The sequence below is a fragment of the Microtus pennsylvanicus genome, chromosome 9 (genome assembly GCF_037038515.1).
Source record: "Microtus pennsylvanicus isolate mMicPen1 chromosome 9, mMicPen1.hap1, whole genome shotgun sequence".
NCBI classification, from domain to species: domain Eukaryota; kingdom Metazoa; phylum Chordata; class Mammalia; order Rodentia; family Cricetidae; genus Microtus; species Microtus pennsylvanicus.
The window spans coordinates 13,411,068-13,426,832 of record NC_134587.1 but is presented as its reverse complement, the minus strand read 5'-3'; positions in this window follow the sequence as shown (position 1 = coordinate 13,426,832).

Here is a 15,765-nt window from a genome sequence, read left to right as displayed (position 1 = left end):
TATAACAACTGTTAATGAGGAAGGAAAGAATTTTATGGATAGTTGAATTCTGCATTATTATTTGTGAAAGATTACGTGTGGAGAATCCTATCCGAATCATTTCTACTTGGGTATTTACTTTTGGAAGTAATGATTTGGTATGAAACCAAATGAAAAAAAAAACAACAAAAAACCAGTAAGCTAGAATGAAGTCCCAAAGAACTCCATTAAGAGTCTAGAAATGGCTGGACATGGTAGCGCACTCCTTCAATCCCAACACTCAGGCAGAGGCAAGTGGATCTCTGTGAGTTCGAGGTCAGCCTGGTCTACAGAGCAAGTTCTAGGATAGCAAGGGCTTGGTATTTAACCTGAGAGGCTTTCTGCTGGGTGAAAAGTTATGTCCAATATCTAAGTAAAGTAATTAAAAGCAAAACTAGCAGTATATAGGAAAGACATCCATTTTGGTGGTAAGGAAAGGCCGGTGACAGGAAACACCTGACAGCAGATGTTTCCTGTCACAAGTCACACCCCCCTTTTAGTGTCTTTGTGGGTTGTATTCTCCATTGTTTAGCCAAGATTCTCACTGCAGTGGCCACAGCGTGTACATTCTGGTTTCTGCATGCACACAGCAGCTGTTTGTAAGTCAATTGGTGAACCGCAAGCAGAACAATGGTAGCCTATTAGCTTAAGGAAAATAAATCGATTCAAGGTCCAGTAGAAGTACTTTAATTTTCTTGTCAATTGAAAACAACACATGAAGAATGAATAAGATTGTGTTAGCATTGTCTGCAACTGCCTATGCTCTTAATTATACCCGGATATATTGATTTGCAGAATTCAGTCAGCTTGAAAGTCTGGAGGGAGAGAGAAAAAATACCTAACGCATTCTCATTAAAGAAAGTTAATGTAGAATTACATAAAGTTATATCTGATTGTATATGTTGTAAGTTCATGATATTTAGGACTTCATGGCCTATTCCATCATGTAGAATTGTCTGAGAAGTCACCTACATTTGACATGGCAACTTTAACTCTAACCATTATTATCCATATTACAAATGATCAAGAATGGGCTACTCCTCCAGGGACCAAGAGGAAAAATCAGATCTTTCTAGCAATTTTCTCTCCGTTCCTTCTTTTTTTTTTTAAAACAGTGCTTTTGAAGTCATGAATTTAAGCCTCAAATTGACTCCACTTTTATCTACTTCTGTACAGCACATATTAACCTGTAACCAACGAGGCTTCTATTTTATTTTAGTGTAATTTATATGGCAAATATAACATCCTATTGTCTCATTTTTGATCCTGATGCTTAATTAACCACTTTTTGAACAAACAATGCTCGTTACAGGAAGTCCATCTGGTCACGCAATGGGCTCATCGTGTGTCTGGTATGTCATGGTAACAGCTGTCCTAAGCAACACTGTCAGCCAGATGGACAAGTCCTCTGTCACTCTGCACAGGTCAGCATGCCCCGACTTCTGTAGCATTAACAAGACAGTGTTGAATACGGGAAGTCGTGTCTAAATATTCATTTTAATACATGTTCAGTTGTTCAGTGAAATGTGCTTATTCTATTCTTTCACAGCCCATGTAGCAGGCTGAGGAGAAATGAATATTCTGCTTTAAGATAATGTCCTAATTAGCTCACAGCTATTACCACTTTTATAATTGAGTTGGAAATGTTTATCTGATTAATGACTTGCTAAATACGCCTTTGGGATTCTGAAATTCAATTATTATTTTGATACCTCATAAACAAGCCATCTAAAATTGCATAAGGAAACATTTTTTGTGTGCACATTCTCTTGCCTTAAGATTAACTTAAAAATTTAAGAATCTTCGTTGCTCTTGAATGCGTTGATTTATCTAGTGAAATTATGCTTCCTACTCTGAACACCCAATGCTTTTAAGATCACTAAAATATATTCTAGCTGTTAAAATCTGTGCAGTCTTTTTAATTAAAACATTCTAGAGGCAAAATTAAACTCGCTTGTTAGATTTACTGCCAACAGATATCTTAGTGTGGAGACCCTTACAGAACTTTAAGATAGCACACCATGTAGAAATTGGCCTTTTCCCTCTGTTCTTTCTTTGAAATTCTTTGTAACTAAAGCAATCCGAGACATCACCTTAGTCATAGATTGTACAGTTTTGATTAGAAGCCAGAAACATGCAAAAAATCCTATCAAATGTTAAAATTCAACTATTAGAAAAAGACTGCATTGAATGCCAAGATCTTTAAATGTTATGTTGCTGACAAGCAAACCAAAATTTAGTTATTGAAAGAAAAACATTGTCAACCTTTTAAAAACTCTAGCATACAACCATTACCAGTATAGAAAATTTCTTCTAAAATGAAGAATTGAAAATACTATTCTACTTCTTAAGAGTAGCGCAGCATAACGTAAGCCAAGAGTCTATGTAGGCCTTTCTTCCCTCAAATGAACAGTTCTGGAAAAATATGTTTGTTCTAAAAAATATCCTTATTCCTTTTTGATATTTGTAATGACAATATTTTCTTCATCTATCAAAATTTAGTGAGTAGGGCCTGAAGAGATGGCTCAGAGGTTAAAAAGCATTTGCTGATCTTGCATGGGACCCAGGTTCAGTTCCCAGAACCCAGATGATGGCTCACAACCATCCATAAGAGCAGTTCCAGGGGATCTGACAACCTCTTCTGGCCTCTAAGGTCACTGAGAGTCTGTGAGATTACACACAGAGAGGTCATGGGCTCAGTGGAACATTCATGAGCTTTTCACCTAAGTGAACGCTGCCTCTCTAGTGTTTTCTTCAAACAAAGAAAAGCTGAGAGTGGAGGGCAGCGAGGAAGCACAAATGCCAGGGAGCAAAGATCTGCATGGTTTATTCGTGATTGTTCTGGATACTGTTAATTCCCCCATACACACCTGAATCTTCCTTGCTCCCTCTTCCCTATTTCAAGGTCATCAAATGTCTCCCTCTTTAAGAATAGTATTAAAATATTTCTCAAAGAAAAATATCTTTGAGAATTTCATGCAGTGTATCTTGATATTAATTTCCTCTCATCCACCTTCTCCCAGATCCACCCTTACCTCCTTACAAATCCAATTTAGGGTCTCTGTCTCTTTCACCCCACTCCCTCTCCCCACCATCACTCTCTCCTTCCCTCTACCCCCCTAAACTCATTAAGAGGGAATTGTGTTACTCAACTGCTCTTGGGTGTGGAGCCTTACTGGAGCATGGTGGACCTAGCAGGTATCACACTCTTAAAAAAACAAATCTAACTCTCCCCCTCCCCATGGCTATCAAATGCCAGTAGCTCCTCTGTTGGAGTAGAATTTTATATCCACATCCCTCTTGCCACCCCTTCCCCGTGCTTAGATTTTTGACTACATACATTCCTTTTAAACATTTATTAAAGCCTTTGGAGATAGCATTGAGGCATCTGAAGTCCTGTGCAAAAGCTCTTGAATCCTATGGAAGATGTGAAGGTGTGTGGAAAAGAGACTCTCGGATTGTGTTATGTTGTGTCTGGGAGATTCCCGCAAGGACTATGGGTGTCAACGCCTAAGGGTAAGGAGTTTCGATTTCTTTGCTAGTCACACCTGTGTCTACTCTTCCATCACAGACTGACCTGGTCATTCCTTTGGAGTGCTTTCTGGTTGATTCAAGTTGGCGTCTGTGTCTCCAGAGTGTTCATAGCAACACATTTCCCCCATCAGGTCATTCTTGTAGTCGTGGTAGTAATATGGTCTCTTAGGATTAGTTGTGTGATTTCACCGTTGCTTTGCTTGCCGCTCCAGGTGTCAGGGGCTCCCTGGTCATCAGGTTTCTGGTGTCAGAGGTAGTTCTAGCAAGCTACTAACACAAATGCTACCACAGGGGCTTAGGTGATGTTCTGCTCTCCTGAGCGTCTGTGTTCATGCTGACACAGTCTCTCTCACTGTGTAAATGAGTAACTGCACGGTGAGATGGGCTTTTCTGAGGTGTCACTGAAGCGAAGTCCATCTTCCAAACCATCATGTCATATACTGTGCTTTTGGGGGGACTTCATAAAGACCCTACAACTCACAGCCCTTCGGTCTGGGTTATCTAAGTTCTTATTGCGTGACTCAGCTTCACTCGGTGGCTGCTTTGTACTGCTTAGTGCATTGAAATGCCATATCTATTGACTTACATCCAGAATACAGAGTCTTTTCCAGGCCAGCAATGGCTGAATATGCGACACCCAAGTTTATCCGGGGCAAATGAGCAGAGCCAGCTCCTGTCTGGACCAGAAACTGTCAACTGCTGATCTCTGTTCTACAGAAGTACCTGTCAGTGTGTCAAAAAACCCTGCTGAAGTTACCCCACTGTTTACTGGAAAATGTCTTCACTGCGGCGTCCCCATATTTTACTTTTAGGATCAAGTAAAATCAGGAAAACCAAATTCTTCAACCTCCGAAAAACTATTAGATATATGTGCATTGGCTCATCGGACCAATCTCTGTGCCTCACTTTAGAAAATTAACTGTGGGCTGTACTATCACACCAACAACTTCTCAGCAGGATTTTTTTTTCTTCCTCATGGAATTCTAGACTTTCAGTGGATAACCCTGTCTTTCTGATCAAGCTCAAAGACTGTGAGTCTGTCTTCGCTACATGTTGATAGCCTGTGGTCTCCTTCAACGCAGTCTGTAACTCTTCTCAGGGGTATTATACACGAATTACTTTAGGTGATGATGTATTAAATAGGCCATAAATATGGATGAAAACATACCAGCTGGTTGTAGTCATGGAAAATAGCATCTCTAACACCCAATCACTGGCTGCTCTCCAAGTGTGTTTTTAGAAAATGTCCTGTTGGTTTTATAAGACACATTAATTAGCGTTCTTTTTTTTTTTTTTTTTAAAAAAAAAGGCAATTGATTCCTTAGGGGGGAAAAAAGCTCAGGGAGAAAGAAGCTTTTACTTGAGAATAAAACCATCCCATGTTGATTGGGGAGCTGCGGGGAGAGAAGTAGGAGAGAATGGTTCTTATTTTTTTCTTCAGCGTTCCTTGTCCCTGTCCCTGCAGGAGGCTACAGCACACTGCATTTTGTATGTCCCGCCTCCAACTGCAGATGTAAGAGGCCCGCTTCCCTCTGAGCCTTTTCTGAAAGTTTCCTGTTGAGTCAATAATGTCCATCCTGAATCTTCCGTCCGCGTACACTCTGAGCCTGCTTTCACCCAGGCCTGAGGGTACGGGGCATCAATAGGCTGGGGATTCTGCTGCTGTGGCCGACTCTACCAGGCATTCCTTGTAGGTTGGTTGCCATGGAGGAACTTTCTTCAGCATGCGATCCTCAGGGGGGAGGGAATGGGATGAGGCGCGGCTTATTTTCAATAATTAATCTCCAACAACTCTACCCCCATCTACCGTGAAGCCTCTGAGACCCTCGTGAGGAGATTTTTCTTTCCATCTAGTTGAAATCTCCTGGAGGAGTCCACGTGGAGGCAATTTGCTTTTGTGATTGAAATTGCTTTGGCAGCAAGAGGAACGATTCTTCTGTACAGCCTTGGAGAAAATGCCTGATTTTAATCACGATGTAGAAGACTTCGGCTTTCAATTTATTCACAAGAAATAAGCAAAATTGAGCTCATTTGACTCACTATATCCATCTATTCAGTGTCTACGCATCTGCATATTCAAGAGAAAAAATGTCAATATCCCAAGCTGTCAGGATGATACGATCTAGACGAGAGGCTTAGAAGCTATCCCAATCAAACATGCATTTGAAAAGAAATGCAAGGGAATTTATTATTGCTAAAACTAGCTACCAAGAAGAATGTCGAGTCGCTTTCTTTTGATAGCCTATTGATTGGGCTTCTCCCTTAGAAGGTTAAGTTGGTGCCATCTCTGTATGCATGTCCCCACAACAGCGAGCCTAAGCATGTCATAAGACATTCTTGAAATCCAAGAACAGACTCTAAATTTTTCAGGTCCAAAATTTTTGAGACAAAATGGACCCACACTCAAAATTCTTGTTTAAAAACATTTTAAGAAAAGTTTTGATTCATCAAGCCGGGCGGTGGTGGCACGCGCCTTTAATTCCAGCACTCGGGAGGCAGAGGCAGGCGGATCTCTGTGAGTTCCAGGCCAGCCTGGTCTACAGAGCTAGTTCCAGGACAGGAACCAAAAGCTACGGAGAAACCCTGTCTCGAAAATCCAAAAAAAAAAAAAAAAGTTTTGATTCATTAAATATATTCAAACTACTTTCCCCAGCAGTTTTTTTAATTGAACTTTTTAGAATGATAAAGATATTTGCTTCTGTATAATATTGTAGTTACTGGCTCATGTGACTACTAAACTCTTAAAAATATGCCTAATACAGCTGAGGAAGGATGCTGTCTTAGTTAGGGTTGCTGTTGCTGTGATGAAACACCATGACTAAAAGCAAGTTGGGGAGAAAAGGGTTTGTTTGACTTACATTTCATACAGCTGTGCATCATCAAAAGAAGTCGGACAGGAACTCAAACACGGCAGGAACCTGGTGGCAGGAGCTAATGCAGAAGCCATGGAGGGGCGCTGCTTACTGGCTTGTTTCCTCCTGGCTTATAGAACCCAGGACAGCCAGCCCAGGGTTGGCACCACCCACAATGGGCTGGGCCCTCCCCTATCAATCACTAATTAATAAAATGCCTCACAACCAGATCTTATCTTATTCTCAATTGAGGCTCCCTCCTTTAAGATAACTCTAGTTTGTGTGTCAAGTTGACATAAGAATAACTAGCATGAAATGGATGGAAATAGAAAACACTATCCTGAGTGAGGTAACCCAGACCCAAAAAGATGAACATGGGATGTACTCACTCATAATTGGTTTCTAGCCATAAATAGGGGCCACGGAGTCTACAATAGGCGAATCTAAAGAAGCTAAGTAAGAAGGTGAACCCAAGGAAAAACATATAGTGATCCTCTTGGATAAGGGAAGTATACAAAATTGCCGGGGAGAAAAGTGGGATGTTGGGGGTGGGGTGGGATGAGGGTAAGGGGAGATGGGGAGAGAAAAGGTAGAAGGAAAGGACGGGGGACTTGGGGAAACAGGAGGATCGGGATAAAGGAAGGTTGGATAGGGGAGCACGGAACCCCATTTCTTAGTTAAAGGACCCACTTTAGGATGGGCAGGAGACTTGACCCTAGAGGGGATCCCAGGTGCCCAAGCTGAGGCCCCCAGTTAGTTCCTTGGGCAGCTGAGGATAGGGAACCTGAAATGACCCTATCCTAGAGCAATACTGACGAATATCATGCATATCATCCTAGAACTTTCATCTGGCGATGGATGGAAATAGAGACAGAGACCCACACTGGAACACTGGATAGAGCTCCCAAGGTCCCAAGGAGGAGCAGAAGGAGGGAGAACATGAGCAAAGAAGTCGGGACCACGAGGGGTGCACCCACCCACTGAGACAGTGGAGCTGATCTACTGGGAGCTCACCAAAGCCAGCTGGACTGTTACCAAAAAAAGCATGGGATAAAACTGAACTCTCTGAACATGACGAACAATGAGGGCTGATGAGACGCCAAGGACAATGGCACGCGGTTTTGATCCAACGCAATGTGCTGGCTTGGTGGGAGCCTAGCCAGTTTGGATGTTCACCTTCCTAGATATGGACGGAGGGGGGAGGACCTAGGACTTACCACAGGGCAGGGAACCCTGACTGCTCTTTGGACTGGAGAGGGAGGGGGAGAAAAGTGGGGGGAAGGGGAGAGGGGTGGGAGGTGGGGGAGAAGAATGGGAGGAGGGGGAGGGAAATGGGAGGCTGGGAGGAGGTGGAAATTTGTTTTTTTTTCTTTCTTTTCTTTATTCTCCTCTTATCAATAAAAAAATACATAAAAAAAGAAAAAAAAAGAATAACTAGCATGTGGGGCTGGAGAGATGGCTCAGTGGTTAAGAGCTTTGCCTGCTCTTCCAAAGGTCCTGAGTTCAATTCCCAGCAACCACATGTGCTCACAACCATCTGCAGTGAGATTTGGTGCCCTCTTCTGGCCTGCAATGACACATGCAGGCAGAACACTGAATATATCTGCATATTCAAGAGAAAAATGTCAATATCCCAAGCTGTCAGGATGATATGATCTAGAAAAGAGGCTTAGAAGCTATCCCAATCAAACATGCATTTGAAAAAAAATGCAAGGAAGTTTATTATTGCTAAAACTAGCTACCAAGAAGAATGTCGAGTCACTTTCTTTTTTTAAAAAGAATAACTAGCATAGGTATTATAAAATGTTATTTATTCTTAGTTAATTTAAGTGTGTGTCTAGTAGCTACTGAATTGGGTATTACAAATCCAACTCCACTGTGCTTTTCCTTGAAAAGCAAAACAAAATTTATATTGTTTCCTATCCCTAACTACATTAAGGTGAAACGGGGGGGGGGGGGGCTCTGTAGCATGTCAGCATTGGTCTCGGCAACATTTCCCAGAGGCACCTCTGCAGAGGCCAGGTCCTTTCCCCCTGATTCCATCCTGCGAGCTCTAGCCACCTCGGTCTCCCTGAAGCTTTCTTGCTCTAAATCGAGGAGTCTGGGTTCATCTTCCCTGTACCATGTCTGGGAACCCAAAGGCATCAAAACTGTGTGTTTTATCCATAATTCATGGCCATATTCTGATAACTGGATGACTTTATAAACAAGTTTTCCTGGTTTAGGATACATAGATGTCTGATCGCAGTGCTTCTATGGTCATTCAGAAAATAGTAACAAAAGCTTCCCAAGGATCACATTGCCCTGAAGACTTGGTCCTCGTCTTGGTCTCCTGGTAATTTGTAGGCAGCATTTTTGGATGAATACCTGAATCTAATGTTGCTAAGGAACTAAAGAGCCATTCCTAACTGCCCCCTTATCTTTAATGTCATCTGGCGACTCCCCCATGAAGGTCAGGTAATGCTACTTTGTTAGTGCTTTAAAGTCCTTATCCTGTTTCCATGAAACGGACTTGAGTGGTAGAAAGAACCAGACAAGGCTCCAGTAACAACTCATGGGAAAGTTCTGAGAATAAAGGCTCCATTTGGGGCTCCACAAAGGACAACTGGAGTTTATGTCAGATACGAGGCTGGTTTGTGAAAAGTACTAATTACTGTCTTTGCTGTCCTTTGATGGAGATCGCAGTAATGATTTCAAAGGAACCGCATCGCATTTCTTTAGGCAGCACAGAAGTGGTAGGGAGAAAACTCAAAAGTGGAGTTATAAAGGTTAGCGTGAAGCCAATTAATTCTGCTCTGTTGTGAATTCTTAATTTCTTGGGGTCTTTCCTATTCCACCAACATTTTGCCACATGATGTCTGAATATAATTCTGCCTTCAGTTCAAAGACTGTGTTGCTTCCCCCAGAGGCTGCTGGGAGATGAAAGAATGGCAGCTGGGGTCCTGCTGGGTTAGGTTTGAGGCACAACTCAGGGGTTACATTGGCTCCCAAAGTCCATCACCTTATTTCCAATGCTGGGCTAGATGAGGACTGAAGCCCTTCCCTGGGGTCATCTGGGAACCATGTAGGCGAGAGCAGGTAACATATGTACCAGAGAAAGAACCCACCCCAGATGAAGACAATAGTCCCGCTCCCAGCTCTCTCTACTGTAGCACACTGTAGGCTCAGTCATACTCCAACTCCCGTTGTAAAATGGACTTTCCAGGCCCCGGGCTTCACTTCCTAAACAGTGTTGCCCAGGCTGTGTTCCGTGACCCCACACCATGCTTTTACTGAATGGTGTTTTACCCACCACTGCCTGTAACACACACTGACATCTCCAAGTTTAGCAATTCCGCAATAAAAGCATGTAGTCCTTGGGCCATTTTTTTTTTCTTCACAATTATCCCTAGCTCTGCCATTAGAACATCTGGAAAGGCGGGTGAAGGAATAGCGGAGCTGTCAATCTTTCTTATCTAAGGACTGCCTTGACTTAGCAAAGGAGAAGCAGGTATTCTGCCCGTCCTGAGCTGTTACTGTGCATCTTATTCTCTTGGCTTTGGTCTGGTTGTGCTTTTCCCATCCCGGCCAATCGAGAGGCACATTTGCAGCTCAATTTGTGTGGACCACACAGCATTAGGATACAGGGGGTAGATGCCAGCAATTTCAAACTGAGCTCATCGGGGACATTTCAGATTCAAACTGTAACCCTTCCTCAAATTCCTCTTTTGTTGGCTCTTGCGAAGCACCGTCTTTGTGGAAGACGTATAGGGGTATTGTCATTTCTCTATAAAAAGAGCAAGAAAGATGATATGAAAGGCTGTGTAAAATGTGTTTCATAGATACTGTTTTAATTTTACTTAATGAGATGAACAAGGCTATAAATTCTAAAAAGGGCTGTAATCCGATTTGAAATTTGCTCTTTTGTTAAACAATTTCGGATCTATATAATACATTTTGGCCTTTCAGACATTCTATGCCAATTAAAATTCAAGTTTTATAGCTATGAGAGGGAATACTTGAAGATGTGAAATAATTCAACTGATATAATGAGGCAACACTATTAACATGAGTATATTCATAGACTTCATGCCCACTGATTGTTCTTATAATTAAATTGCCAATTCCATTCTTCCTTGACACCTTAAGATGGAAATTCTTGCTAGAAGAGATACTTAGCAGGTATAAAAAATACTGGGATGAGTGAAAGAGGGGACTTTTGTGGGTTGGAGATGTTTGCTGTGTGAGGAAAGTGACTCTGTTAAAACTCGTGTTTACTAGATTATGCATCAACTAACTGGTTATCCAATACCAAATGATCAGCCCTGAAAACGTGCATGCAAGTACCAATATCCAGACTGAGCAGGGTGCACGTATGTATTTAGGAATATATACAAGTATAAACATATGCATGTAGCACCACTGAGAAAAGAGACCAAGAATTTAAAAGAGATACGGGAGGGTTTGGATGGAAAAAAGAGGAGGGAAACGATGTAAGTAGATCTCAAAAAAATAAAAAAAAGAAAGATAAGTCATATTTTAATTTTTCAAGCAGTTGAAATGCGCTTCTTGAATGTAACACAACTCTGTAAGTTAATTTTACGATACTGAGGTATTTGAGAATGACCGTGTAAAAGAAATATTAGGAAACAGTTTCAAAAACTGTTCAAAGATCTCTTTAGGATCAAATTGGGTTTTTCTTTTCCAACTTTTCAACCATCCACTTGACATTAATCAAGTGCCTTTGGGTGCTCGAGGTGTAGGGTCATACACAGCTATCATAGAGTACCATAGCCTTTGCCCTGAGGAGTGTCCAATTGGCTTCCAGCCACCTACTGCAGCTCTACCAGATCCTAGGAATACTTCTAGCTTGTGGGCTTTAGGGAATTGAGTTGAGGCCATAACTGGCTGTGAGGTGACTGGTGGCGTGACCTCGCATCTTTCTAGGCTGGCCTTTAAATCTCCTTCCTCTCCTTCCTTTACTTTCTTTCCAATGGTTTATCGCCTCTAGATGGAATCCAGATGTTCCCAATGTAAGCCCAATATACTTAATGAGGGCTAGAGACTATAACCTTCATAGTTCCCATACATAATATAAAATGCCTAATTAGCAGCTTCCTTTATTTAAAGCAGGGGAGGTGAAATATTTTTTGGAAGACAGCTAACATAAGCTACAGGGATATCCACCATCCTTTCCACAATAGTAACTTGCAAGCAGATGAACTGGTTCCTCCTTTAAATTAGTAACTTTGAGATCACTCTAAAAGCTAGACATGATCGCCCATGCTAGTCATGCCAGCACTTGGGGGTTAAGGCAGGAGAAACGTGAGTTCTAGGTAATTTGAGGTGAGTGCTAGGTAATTTGAGACATCCATTCCACTCCAGACTAGACTTAGTCAAATAACTAGAACCTGCCTAAGGAAACACAAAAATAAATGAAAATCATTTTAGACTATCTCTCAATATAAAGGTCATTTCTGAAGGTCATTTAAGCATAGTATAGTTTAATTTTCCATATACTTATTCTTCAATATTCTTATGAATAAAAACCTGTCTTAAAGCTGTATTTATTCATAGTTAACAACCTATTTATTTATTCAATAGTTAATAACAAGCTATTCCAGGGCCTTATGCAATCAAAATGTGCCTTTTTCTCTTTTACCAAAGTGGGTGAGGTAAATAGCCAAGGCTGGTGAACCAGCTGGGGGATATGCAGGAATCAGGCTTGGTCTCTTTTGCTCTGCTGTCATAGTGTACCATGTCCTTGTCTAAGTCATCACAGTGTGGCTGCTTGAGTCTAGACAAGAAGGGAAACAAAGGCTTTGTTTAGGAAGGAAAAGTCCACACAGAATCCGGTGCCTATGTTTCATAAGCCTGACAGGATCACCTGACCTTCTCTAGCTGCAAGAGAGTCTGAAAAGGTAAAGAAATTCTAGCCCTTGTAATAGGGAAAATAGTGTAGCCAATCAACAGCATCTGCCACAATGGCTTCATTTAGATATGAATGCAACTTCCATTGTGTCTGTCCTCTGCAGCGATTTCACACTAACAGTGAAATTATAAAGGCAAGGTGCTCTCTAAATTACAATATGCGTTACAGTCATATTGAAATGCTTACTTGATATAGGTATGAATAATTTGCATTGATAGAGATTTAAGGTCAATTTTGTTATATGTATGAATGTTTCTGATGTAATTTTTACTTGATAACTGTTATATGTAATTTTGCTATGTTAAGGTTAAAGCCTTCCTTTTTTTGTTTAAACAGAAAAAGGGGAAGTGATGTGGGAGTGTCATATATCAATCTGTTGATTTCATTGGCTAAGCAATAAAGAAACTGCTAGGCCCATTGGATAGGCCCACCCTTAGGTGGGTGGAGTAAACAGAACAGAACGCTGGGAGGAAGAGGAAGTGAGCTCAGACTCCACAGCTCTCCTCTCGGGAGCAGACGTCCGCCATGCTCCCGGCTCCTGGGCAGACACACGCGATGAAGCTCTGAAGCTCCGACCCAGGATGGACTTAGGCTAGAATCTTCCCGGTAAGCGCACCTAGGGGCGCTACACAGATGATTAGAAATGGGCCAGAGCAGTGTTTAAAAGAATACAGTGTCCGTGTAAATATTTCGGGGCATAAGCGAGCCGGGCAGGCGGCTGGGGTGTTTGGGGACGCAACCCCGCTGCCGCCCCTTATTACTACAAATGACGCCCAGACGTGTGGCTAACTGAGTCCACAAAAAACTTGAGAAGGCTTAAAAATAAGGGAGAGAGAGTTTAACACAGATTTTTGCTGTTTGTTGGTGGCGTGCTGTAGAGAGATTTCCTGATTCGGCAACAGCAGCAGAAAAAACGCTGTGTCATTTCAAAGCTTGGCTTCCTGGGGCTGTGCCGCCAGTGCAAACTCTGGCTTTATGTTTGTGTTCCCGCTTGGGATCGGAAGGAGAGTGCTCTGAGACCTTGACGATGACTCAGAGCTCCCCGCCTGCTCCTGGGCAGAAGGCAGAATCAGGCTTAGGCAGGCGGAAGAGCATGGCAGATTCCTGCTGCCATACAGAGACGTGTTTTCAGACTGCGCAGTGCTCTGCGTGTCAGATTTGGATGTAACTTGGATGAAAAGAATTTCTGTGCTGCATGCTCAGTCTCAGAATTAAAGTGCTGAGCGCCGCTCCTACCTGGTGGCCCCAGAGCTAGCACAAAATGGTATGTCCTCCATTTTGAAATTTTCCTGACTCAGCAGCAGGAACAAACCTGTGTTGTTTTAAAATGCCGGCTTTCTGGGCCATCCTGCCAGGGCAAACTCTGACTGTTGGAGGCAGGAGGGCCGGCTACTGAGAGAGGACTTGAGTGTTGTCTGTTGTAGCTTGCTGGCTGGCAGGGACCTTGAAATGCTATAAACATGGCTACAGCCAGTACCTCAGCCAAGAGGCTGAAAAGCTAAGGAATGGACTGGATCTAGCTGGCAAAGCCACGCCTTTAGTCCTACTGATATTGCTTGGTAAATTAAAGGCTCTTGTGGTCAGAAAAAGAGAGATATACAGTAAAGAGAGATTCAAAGACGGAAAAAATTTCTGAATGGTTTAAAGTGTGTTAAAAAATATATGCAGACTAAAAGTTAAAATTCTTAAAGTAAACCTCTGTGACTTCAAGGTGTGGTAGCACACGCCTTTAATCCCAGTGCCTAAAAGGCAGAGACAAACAGATGTCTGTGAGTTCAAGTAGTAGCAAACACCTTTAATCCCAATGCCTGGGAGGCAGAGACAGGCGGATCTCTGAGAGTTCAAAGACAGCCTGGTCAAAGATGTACACTCAAAAAGCAAAAAGTTAACCTAGAAATGTCACAGCTTAGATTCTTAAGCGCCTAGTGATTTAAAGGCGCAATTCAAAAGTTCTCCTGGATAGTAAAAAATTGCAGATTCACAATAGGACAGATTCAGACCACTAAATGAGTCACACTGTTGGATGAATGTACGTAGGCTTGGGACAGAGAAGAAAAAGAATATAGAGAATAAAGTTAATGGTTTAAAAAAAAAGGTAAAGTCTTTAAAGAGACAGAATAAAGTAAAGTGATAGAGTAAAAATAAGCCGCGTAAAGATGAAAAATTCACAGATAGTCTGGATTCTTTGTACATTGTGTTTTCTTTAAAATTTTTGACTGTGAAGGAGCTAAGTACAGAGAGACATTTCATTATATGGGCTGCCCAGTGGAACCAGAACGGATATCATGAGGGTATGATTTCAGAATTTGGATCTAAGGATATGATACTTTGGAAAAGAGATTCTTCTTTTGTTTTCACAGAGGATGAGACTCTATGGATTTCTTCTATTCTGATTTGGTATGATGGACCACGTCCTCCTGAAGGGTTGCTGTGAACATCTTCAGAAAATTGCTTTGCTCAACTGCCAACTGAGATAAACCTGGCACACAGGTTACACCCTAAATAATCTGATTAACGACGCCCCCATTCAGCAGGAAGCAGTTTGGAGAGAAAAAACTGCGCCCATGTTCCCAAATATAGTTTATAAATGTTCTTTTACATTTAAAGGGGGAAATGATATAGGTATGAATAATTTGCATTGATAGAGATTTAAGGTCAATTTTGTTATATGTATGAATGTTTCTGATGTAATTTTTACTTGATAACTGTTATATGTAATTTTGCTATGTTAAGGTTAAAGCCTTCCTTTTTTTGTTTAAACAGAAAAAGGGGAAGTGATGTGGGAGTGTCATATATCAATCTGTTGATTTCATTGGCTAAGCAATAAAGAAACTGCTAGGCCCATTGGATAGGCCCACCCTTAGGTGGGTGGAGTAAACAGAACAGAACGCTGGGAGGAAGAGGAAGTGAGCTCAGACTCCACAGCTCTCCTCTCGGGAGCAGACGTCCGCCATGCTCCCGGCTCCTGGGCAGACACACGCGATGAAGCTCTGAAGCTCCGACCCAGGATGGACTTAGGCTAGAATCTTCCCGGTAAGCGCACCTAGGGGCGCTACACAGATGATTAGAAATGGGCCAGAGCAGTGTTTAAAAGAATACAGTGTCCGTGTAAATATTTCGGGGCATAAGCGAGCCGGGCAGGCGGCTGGGGTGTTTGGGGACGCAACCCCGCTGCCGCCCCTTATTACTACACTTACTGGAATTTTCAACATGCATGAAAGCTTAATTCCTTGCTTATCTTTCCTCTTATTCTGTACTTACTCTAGTAGAATTTCATGCTCTCAGCTAATGAACACAAAGGGGTCTTTTGTGTGTATTTTTTCCTTTTTGTATTCTTTTATGGTAATCATTGGGATTCCTGTTTCATCTTGAGTGTACGTTTTTATTTTCCTATAGAGGTTCTATTGTTCTTAGATTTATCTGTTTGTGTCTGAGAGTAGGGATTGCACC